This window comes from Oncorhynchus masou, chromosome 10, assembly GCF_036934945.1.
Source record: "Oncorhynchus masou masou isolate Uvic2021 chromosome 10, UVic_Omas_1.1, whole genome shotgun sequence".
Taxonomy (NCBI): domain Eukaryota; kingdom Metazoa; phylum Chordata; class Actinopteri; order Salmoniformes; family Salmonidae; genus Oncorhynchus; species Oncorhynchus masou.
Genome location: NC_088221.1, coordinates 11,185,060 through 11,194,835, shown reverse-complemented (window position 1 = coordinate 11,194,835; position 9,776 = coordinate 11,185,060). Strand labels below are relative to the sequence as shown.

The 9,776-nt window shown below is 43.3% G+C and overlaps 1 long non-coding RNA gene across 1 annotated transcript; it reads right to left on the bottom strand.

Annotated features, from left to right (window-relative positions):
- Positions 1-4,752: 4,752 nt before the first annotated feature.
- On the bottom strand, positions 4,753-8,159 carry LOC135546918 (uncharacterized). Its single transcript, XR_010456638.1, has 2 exons — positions 6,294-8,159; positions 4,753-4,948 (listed from the first exon to the last, which is right to left on the bottom strand). It is a non-coding gene; the product is annotated as an uncharacterized LOC135546918 (long non-coding RNA).
- Between the last annotated feature and the right edge of the window lie 1,617 nt (positions 8,160-9,776).

The window sequence follows — 9,776 nt, the reverse complement described above, 5'->3', positions numbered from 1 at the left end:
AGATAAAGCGTAACAATTCGACACATACAACAACACAGAGTTACACATGGAATAAACAAAACATACAGTCAATAATACAGTAGAACAAAAGAAAACAAAAAGGCTATATACAGTGAGTGCAAATGAGGTGAGTTAAGGAAATAAATAGGCCATGGTGGCGAAGTAATTACAATATAGCAATTAAACACTGGAAAGGTAGATCAGCAGAAGATGAATATGCAGGTAGAGATACTAGGGTGCAAAGGAGCAAAATAAATAAATAAATACCAGTATGGGGATAAGGTAGGTAGATGGGCTGTTTACAGATGGGCTATGTACAGGTGCAGTGATCTATAAGCTGCTCTGACAGCTGGTGCTTAAAAATAGTGAGGGAGATATGAGTCTTCAGCTTCAGAGATTTTTGCAATTCATTCCAGTCATGGGCAGCAGAGAACTGGAAGGAAAGACGACCAAAGGAGGAATTGGCTTCGGGGGTGACCAGTGAGATATACAGTGCCTTGCGAAAGTATTCGGCCCCCTTGAACTTTGCGACCTTTTGCCACATTTCAGGCTTCAAACATAAAGATATAAAACTGTATTTTTTGGTGAAGAATCAACAACAAGTGGGACACAATCATGAAGTGGAACGACATTTATTGGATATTTCAAACTTTTTTAACAAATCAAAAACGGAAAAATTGGGCGTGCAAAATTATTCAGCCCCTTTACTTTCAGTGCAGCAAACTCTCTCCAGAAGTTCAGTGAGGATCTCTGAATGATCCAATGTTGACCTAAATAACTAATGATGATAAATACAATCCACCTGTGTGTAATCAAGTCTCCGTATAAATGCACCTGCACTGTGATAGTCTCAGAGGTCCGTTAAAAGCGCAGAGAGCATCATGAAGAACAAGGAACACACCAGGCAGGTCCGAGATACTGTTGTGAAGAAGTTTAAAGCCGGATTTGGATACAAAAAGATTTCCCAAGCTTTAAACATGCCAAGGAGCACTGTGCAAGCGATAATATTGAAATGGAAGGAGTATCAGACCACTGCAAATCTACCAAGACCTGGCCGTCCCTCTAAACTTTCAGCTCATACAAGGAGAAGACTGATCAGAGATGCAGCCAAGAGGCCCATGATCACTCTGGATGAACTGCAGAGATCTACAGCTGAGGTGGGAGACTCTGTCCATAGGACAACAATCAGTCGTATATAGCACAAATCTGGCCTTTATGGAAGAGTGGCAAGAAGAAAGCCATTTCTTAAAGATATCCATAAAAAGTGTTGTTTAAAGTTTGCCACAAGCCACCTGGGAGACACACCAAACGTGGAAGAAGGTGCTCTGGTCAGATGAAACCAAAATTGAACTTTTTGGCAACAATGCAAAACGTTATGTTTGGCGTAAAAGCAACACAGCTCATCACCCTGAACACACCATACCCACTGTCAAACTTGGTGGTGGCAGCATCATGGTTTGGGCCTGCTTTTCTTCAGCAGGGACAGGGAAGATGGTTAAAATTGATGGGAAGATGGATGGAGCCAAATACACGACCATTCTGGAAGAAAACCTGATGGAGTCTGCAAAAGACCTGAGACTGGGACGGAGATTTGTCTTCCAACAAGACAATGATCCAAAACATAAAGCAAAATCTACAATGGAATGGTTCAAAAATAAACATATCCAGGTGTTAGAATGGCCAAGTCAAAGTCCAGACCTGAATCCAATCGAGAATCTGTGGAAAGAACTGAAAACTGCTGTTCTGTCACGCCTTGGTCTTAGTATTTTGTGTTTTAGTTAATTAGTTGGTCAGGTCAGGGTGTGACATGGGTTTATGTTATTGTGTTGTCTTATTGGGTTTTTTGTAGGCATTGGGATTGTGGTTGATTAGGGGTGTGTTTAGTTTAGGTTTGGCTGCCTGAGGCGGTTCTCAATCAGAGTCAGGTGATTCTTGTTGTCTCTGATGGGGAACCGTATTTAGGTAGCCTGGGTTTCACTGTGTATTTCGTGGGTGATTGTTCCTGTCTCTGTGTAGTTTCACCAGATAGGCTGTAATTAGGTTTCACGTTCCGTTTTGTTGTTTTTGTATTTGTATCAGTTATTTCATGTACCGCGATTGTTTCATTAAAAACATGAGTAACCAACACGCTGCATTTCGGTCCGACTCTCTTTCGACAAACGAAGAACGCCGTTACATGTTCACAAATGCTCTCCATCCAACCTCACTGAGCTCGAGCTGTTTTGCAAGGAGGAATGGGAAAAAATTTCAGTCTCTCGATGTGCAAAACTGATAGAGACATACCCCAAGCGACTTACAGCTGTAACGCAGCAAAAGGTGGCGCTACAAAGTATTAACTTAAGGGGGCTGAATAATTTTGCACGCCCAATTTTTCCGTTTTTGATTTGTTAAAAAAGTTTGAAATATCCAATAAATGTCATTCCACTTCATGATTGTGTCCCACTTGTTGTTGATTCTTCACAAAAAATACAGTTTTATATCTTTATGTTTGAAGCCTAAAATGTGGCAAAAGGTCGCAAAGTTCAAGGGGGCCGAATACTTTCGCAAGGCACTGTACCTGCTGGAGCGCGTGCTACGTGTTGGTGCTGCTATGGTGACCAGTGAGCTGAGATAAGGCGGGGCTTTACCTAGCAGAGACTTGTAGATAACCTGTAGCCAGTGGGTTTGGCGACGAGTATGAAGCGAGGGCCAGCCAATGAGAGCGTACAGGTCACAATGGTGGGTAGTGTATGGGGCTTTGGTGACAAAACGGATGGCACTGTGATAGAATGCATCCAGTTTGTTGAGTAGAGTGTTGGAGGCTATTTTATAGATGACATCACCGAAGTCGAGGATCGGTAGGATGGTCAGTTTTACGAAGGTATGTTTGGCAGCATGAGTGAAGGATGCTTTGTTGCGATATAGGAAGCAAATTCTAGATTTAATTTTGGATTGGAGATGCTTAATGTGAGTCTGGAAGGAGAGTTTACAGTCTAACCAGACAACCAGGTATTTGTAGTTGTCAGAGCCGTTCAGAGGAGTGATGCTGGACGGGCGAGCAGGTGCTCAGTAGTGTGTGTGTGGCCTCCACATGCCTGTATAACCTCCCTACAATGCCTGGGCATGCTCCTGGTGAGGTGGCGGATGGTCTCCTGAGGGTTCTCCTCTCAGACCTGGACTAAAGCATCTGCCAACTCCTGGACAGTCTGTGGTGCAACGTGGCGTTGGTGGATGGAGCGAGACATGATGTCCCAGATGTGCTCAATTGGATTCAGGTCTGGGGAACGGGCGGGCCAGTCCATAGCATCAATGCCTTCCTCTTGCAGGAATTGCTGACACACTCCAGCCACATGAGGTCAAGCATTGTCTTGCATTAGGAGGAACCCAGGGCCAACCAATCTTGCCAATCTTGGTGTTCTCTGGCAAATGCCAAACATCCTGCACGGTGTTGGGCTCTAAGCACAACCCCCACCTGTGGACGTCGGGCCCTCATACCACCCTCATGGAGTCTGTTTCTGACCGTTTGAGCAGACACATGCACATTTGTGGCCTGCTGGAGGTAATTTTGCAGGGATCTGGCAGTGCTCCTCCTGCTCCTCCTTGCACAAAGGTGGAGGTAGCGTTCCTGCCGCTGTGTTGTTGGCCTCCTCCACATCTCCTGATGTACTGGCCTGTCTCCTGGTAGCGCCTCCATGCTCTGGACACTACGCTGACAAACACAGCAAACCTTCTTGCCACAGCACGCATTGATGTGCCATCCTGGATGAGCTGCACTACCTGAGCCACTTGTGTGGGTTGTAGACTCCGTCTCATACTACCACTAGAGTGAAAGCACCGCCAGCATTCAAAAGTGACCAAAACATCAGCCAGGAAGCATAGGAACTGAGAAGTGGTCTGTGGTCACCACCTGCAGAACCACTCCTTTATTGGGGGTGTCTTGCTAATTGCCTATAATTTTCACCTGTTGTCTTTTCCATTTACACAACAGCATGTGAAATTTATTGTCAATCGGTGTTGCTTCCTAAGTGGACAGTTTAATTTCACAGAAGTGTGATTGACTTGGAGTTACATTGTGTTTTTTTTAGCAGTGTATATATATTGAAGCAACAGCTCAAGACATCAGTCAGGAAGTTAAAGCTTGGTCGCAAGTGGGTATTCTAAATGGACAACAACCCCAAGCATACTTCCAAAGTTGTGGCAAAATGACTTAAGGACAACAAAGTCAAGGTATTGGAGTGGCCATCACAAAGCCCTGACCTCAATCCTATAGAAAATGTGTGGGCAGAACTGAAAAAGCGTGTGCGAGCAAGGAGGCCTACAAACCAGACTCAGTTACACCAGCTCTGTCAGGAGGAATGGGCCAAAATTCAGTCAACTTATTGTGGGAAGCTTGTGGAAGGCCACTCGAAATGTTTGACCCAAGTTAAACAATTTAAAGGCAATGCTACCAAATACTAATTGAGTGTATGTAAACTTCTGACCCACTGGGAACGTGATGAAAGAAATAAAAGCTGAAATAAATCATTCTCTCTACTATTATTCTGACATTTCACATTCTTAAAATAGAGTGGTGATCCTAACTGACCTAAGACACATAATTTTTACAAAGGATTAAATGGCAGGAATTGTGAAAAACTAACCCTAGAAGTAAACACTATTCTTTTTTTTTTAAATGTATCTTAAAAGTCAACTATACAACTTCTACTATTACTAATACTACACTTTATATCATCCAATAATATATAATGAAAAACACTCAACATGAAGAATTAATGCAATTATGTTTATTTCAAATATTTATTTTGAAATATAGATTAGGTGCTCTTCCTTTTATAGCAGGAAGTAAAGGGACGGGACAAGGCTTTGCCTATAGCTGAAAACATCCTAGAAATGAGCGAACGCTTCTTTGGTTTCTTCTTGGTGGAGCATACACTCTCTGTAAGGCAGGATTCTTGATCATTGACAATTGCTGGAAGAAAAAAAATGTAAACATAACATTTTCTTTAACTGACCCTAGTTAGTGTGAATAATTAGTATTGCATTATTATTGTTTAAATTGTAATATTTTACATAATTTACAAATGTAGGGCGGCAGGTAGCCTAGCAGTCTCAATCCGCCTATTTAACGCAGAAGTGTTACATAGCCCCCCCCCCCCCCAGGGCTTAGACTGTTTAGTGCCAAAAAGAAGGGGATAAAAACATGCAAAAAATATATATACATATAAATATATAATATATATATATATATTCATCAACTTTCTTATATCTCTCAGATTTAGGACAGACACTTCAGTTCCATGTAGCAAATCTGTTATTCAATGCGTTTGTATGGGCTAATAGCAGTAAGGCCGATACAAACCCCTCGGCCTAGACAGGGCTTAGACTCTTGTAGGTTAAAAAACATGATCATTACAAAAGTGCAACTCGTGCTGGAGACAATAAAAGGCCACGCTAAAATGTGCAGTTTTGTCACACAACACAATGCCACAGATGTCTCAGAAACTGAGAAAAATAGGAGCAAGGAAAAACGCTGGTTGACTAGTTTTGAGGGAGCGTGCATTTGCCATGCTGACTGCAGGAATGTCCACCAGACCTGTGGCCAGAGAATTGAATGTTTATTTCTTTACCATAAGCCGCCTTCAATGTTGTTTTGGAGAATTTGGCAGTATGTCCAACCGGCCTCACAACCACAGCGTTGTGTTGGCTGTAGGGTTATGGTGTGGGCAGGCATAAGCTACGGACAACGAACACAATTGCATTTTATCAATGGCAATTTGAATGCACAGAGATTCCGTCATGAGATCCTTAGGCCCATTGTCGTGCCATTCATCCGCCGCCATCACCTCATGTTTCAGCATGATAATGCATGGCCCCATGTCGAAAGGCCTGCATAATCACCAGACATGTCACCCATTTAGCATGTTTGTGATGCTCTGGATTGACGTGTACAACAGCGTGTTCCAGTTCCAACCTATATTCAACAACTTCGCACAGCTATTGAAGAGGAGTGGGACATTCCATGGGCCACAATCAACATCCTGATCAACTCTATGCGAAGGAGAAGTGTCACGCTGGTGATCAAATGGTGATCACACCAAATACTGACTGGTTTTCTGATCCACGCCCCTAGGTATCTGTGACGAACGGATGCATATCTGTATTCCCAGTCATGTGAAATCCATAGATAAGGGCCTAATGAACGTATTTCAATTGACCGATTTCCTTATATGAACTGTAACTCAATAAAATCTTTGAAATTGTTGCAAGTTGCATTTATATTTTTGTTCAGTACACATTTGAGTGTATTGACTTACCTGTTTCACTGATAGCAGGGGTCTCGTTCTGGGAAGGTGTTGGAGTGCAGTGGTTCCTCTTGTTGACCTTCTGTGTACACTGGAAAACAAACAGTCATTTGTACAGTAGGAGAAATTGCACACAAAAGGTATCAGTGTTTACCATCACACAGTACGTAATGAATATATTTATTTTGATGTATTTTGATGACATATGTACCTTTGGGTTGAATCCACAGAGAGCGTTGAATCTTCCCCTCTTCTTTTCCTTTTTACCAGTTGTTGGAAGCCCAGAATTACCTAACTCGTCACTGCCAAGTGCATTGTGTGATGACAACTGGGTCATGGAGTGAGGTGAAGAGCTAGCCTCATTGCATTTAGTTAGCAGTTCCCTAGTTAATGATTTGACCAGGGCATCGTCAAATGCATAATCCGTTGACTTCATTGCAACCTGGAGCATCTTCTCTGACCCAAATTCTTGAAGAAGCCCCTTGTAGACAGCCTTGAAAATCATTTTGATTTTCAGATTCTGGGGGTAGGCTTGAGTTGGTTCAAGGCCTGAGGTGCCACAGAACTCAGACAAAATCCTCTTTGTGAGAACTCTTGATGTTTCACCAATGTCAGAGGATTCCAGTAATGTGATAGGGGTGATCATTGACAGCAATCTAATAATCAGTAAAAGTACCAGAGAGGTGTAGTCATTGCTAGTGGAGTCAAATGATGCATGTGTATCGAAGACCATGGCTGATGGAGTTGATGGATGCACAGAGACACTAGACATCTCCAGATCTTTGTTGTCCATCTTGGATTCCACCTCTCCTAAAACTTGAATATCCACAGTTCCACCGTTGTGTGTGCTGCTGCCAGACAGAGAGGGTCTAGGCAATAATTTGGCACTAGACTGACGGCTAGTGGTCATGAGAGCCGGTCTGTCAGAGTCAAGTGTTCCAGCATCAGTTGGGGACAACCCATTGATTATGTTCATCAACTCTGATAATTTCACTGATGAATTTGAGGCCACAGAACAGGTATCCACCTGATTGACCATTATATTGGTGAAAAGGCTCTTTGTGTCACAGTAAACCTGTGAGGAACTAATGGAGATGGCAGAAGAGCTTGGGATAAGCCGACTTGTGTCCTGCAGAGAACCATCAGAGATGATAGTTTGGCAGAAACCGGATCCTTGTGATGGTGGAGGAAGCCAGAAGATAATCTGCTGTAGCAGACGTTTTATTGACTCCTTAGCAAAGGAGTACACAAGGTCAGATGGAAACTCCCTGGATTCTTCAGAAGCATTCAATCCTGTCTTCAGCTTCAAAAGAATAGAGTCAGACACGCTCTTGCCAGCTGGCACAAAAAGAGCCTGGGGGGTGTTGTGACTTTTTATGAGCTCATAAACTTTGTCAGTGAGCTCATGTGAGAAGTCTCTGGGGCTGAGTCTCGCAAGTCTTCTTGTAAAAGAAGTGACATCATCTGCAGTGGCTATGTGTTCCGTATCTTTTCTTGGAATTACCTCCATAACAGTGTCAACTATGGCAGAGATGGTTTGCCTTGTGTAATTTGTTGACCCTTGTGAATGTGTTGAGGAGTCACTCATATCAATGACCGAACTCCTAATGATAGGACAAAAGCTTTCAACAGGCCACTCATTGGAGACTGGAGTGCCTGGAAGAGAATTTGTAAAATCACTCTGGGACCCTCTGGTCATGGCAGAGGTGATGGACAGGGAGGACTTTGAGGAGGATGGCCGGTGTATCTCGTGTCCATCAGTTCTCACCATGTCAACATCCTCCAACATGGAGCCCACGATGGAACGAGTCAAGAAACCTTTGCCTGAGGTGCTCATCCTCTCTGACATAGACACTCTCCTCTGGATTGTCATCAGAGTCTGACTAATTAAGGCTTTGGAATAATTTACCATGCTGGTCTGGCTGCCCTCATGTTCACTGTCAGTCATTTGTGTAGAAGTAGCTGTTCTGCATATGGATTCGGCATGTTTGGGGGCCTCAACCACATTGTCTAGGAGGACCGGTTGTTGCTGGGCAAAAAAGTCCTTGACCTTGGTGAACACATTGTTGAACAGGTTAACAGTGCCTGGCCAAATTATATTTCCTTTCACATTGGCACCATTGTGAACACTGACAGGAAGGGTTGAAGCTGACAGGGATCTCTCTAACTGGCCAGACACTGAAGCATCAGACATTTTAGTCATCTGGGTGAAGCTATTAAGGTCTTTCGTGATGCTTATGACGATGTTGGATGCTGCAGAAATGGTGTGCAGAGAAGAGGTGAATAAAGATGGAGTTCCACTCTTCTGAAGGATTTTGACACCTCTATCATCACCATCATTACTGGACTCTGCACAAATGTCTGCACTTCTACCATTAAGGCTGGTATTTACAATGCCAATCAACCCTGATCGAAGGATCCCACCGGCTATATGTGAGGCTTTAGTTTGAAACTCCTCAGTACATAGTTTGTCAAAGGCTGTGGATTTAAGACTTCTAGCGGATGCTTCCTCTTCATCATTGTTGATCTCACCATGCATATTGTCCTGTGTATTGACAGCATAGTAATCAACAGATAAATATGATTTGGAGGCGGCAAGGACGTCAATCTGAGAAACAACGGCATCCAAAAGCTTGGACAGGTCTTCTGTATCTCCTTTTAGGCTAGAGAGGCTTTCCTCCATGGATTCCTCAGAGTGATACACAGTGAGGATCTGACTAATGACCTCCTTGGTACAGGTTTGAAGGTCCGCTTGGATTTCAAGAGAATCACTATTACAAGTCACCTGAGAACCTAAACTTTCACTGGGAGCCTGTTTGAGAGTCTCGTCATGTATTGGTGTAACACCATCGATGACCTTCACAGAGTCTTGGCAGGGAGTGAAAAACCGCCTCAGCATTTCTCGAAATCTATGATATATAATACGAGCAGCAGAAAGGGTGCTCACTTTTGAAATTCTTATAATTTCAGATTCATGTGCCTGCATGGACTGAACAATAGTCTCCACATCTGTTACAAAAGTGTCCTGTAATTTAGATGCTTCAGAGTCTCCCAGTAAGCTGGTTGTTAAGGGGTTGACAGATCTCAGAGCTTCACTCACTGCCTTTCTAGCCTTTGTCTGGAAAGATAAACTGGAGAGTTTCGTCATATTTATAACTGGAAGACTCTGGGTAGATTCACTGTTGGTGGTGCTGTCCTGCAGACCAAGTGGAAAAGTGAGATCGGAGAGACATTGTTCACTGTCTAACAACTCAGATGGTGAGGCGGAACAAGAACTGGTGAAATCATTCAAGTCAGACATGATGCCATCCACAAATAGATTGGCCTCCAGAGACTCTTCAGAATCACACTCTCCAACAGAAGATGAGAACTTCTCCATCACCTCAGTCTTATACAAGACTAGAACCTGGCAGGCAATCTCTTTTGTGGTGTCAAGGAGGACTTGGTCTTGCAAATACTTTTTGAGAGCCAAGAAAGGTTTTGTGGTCTCACTTT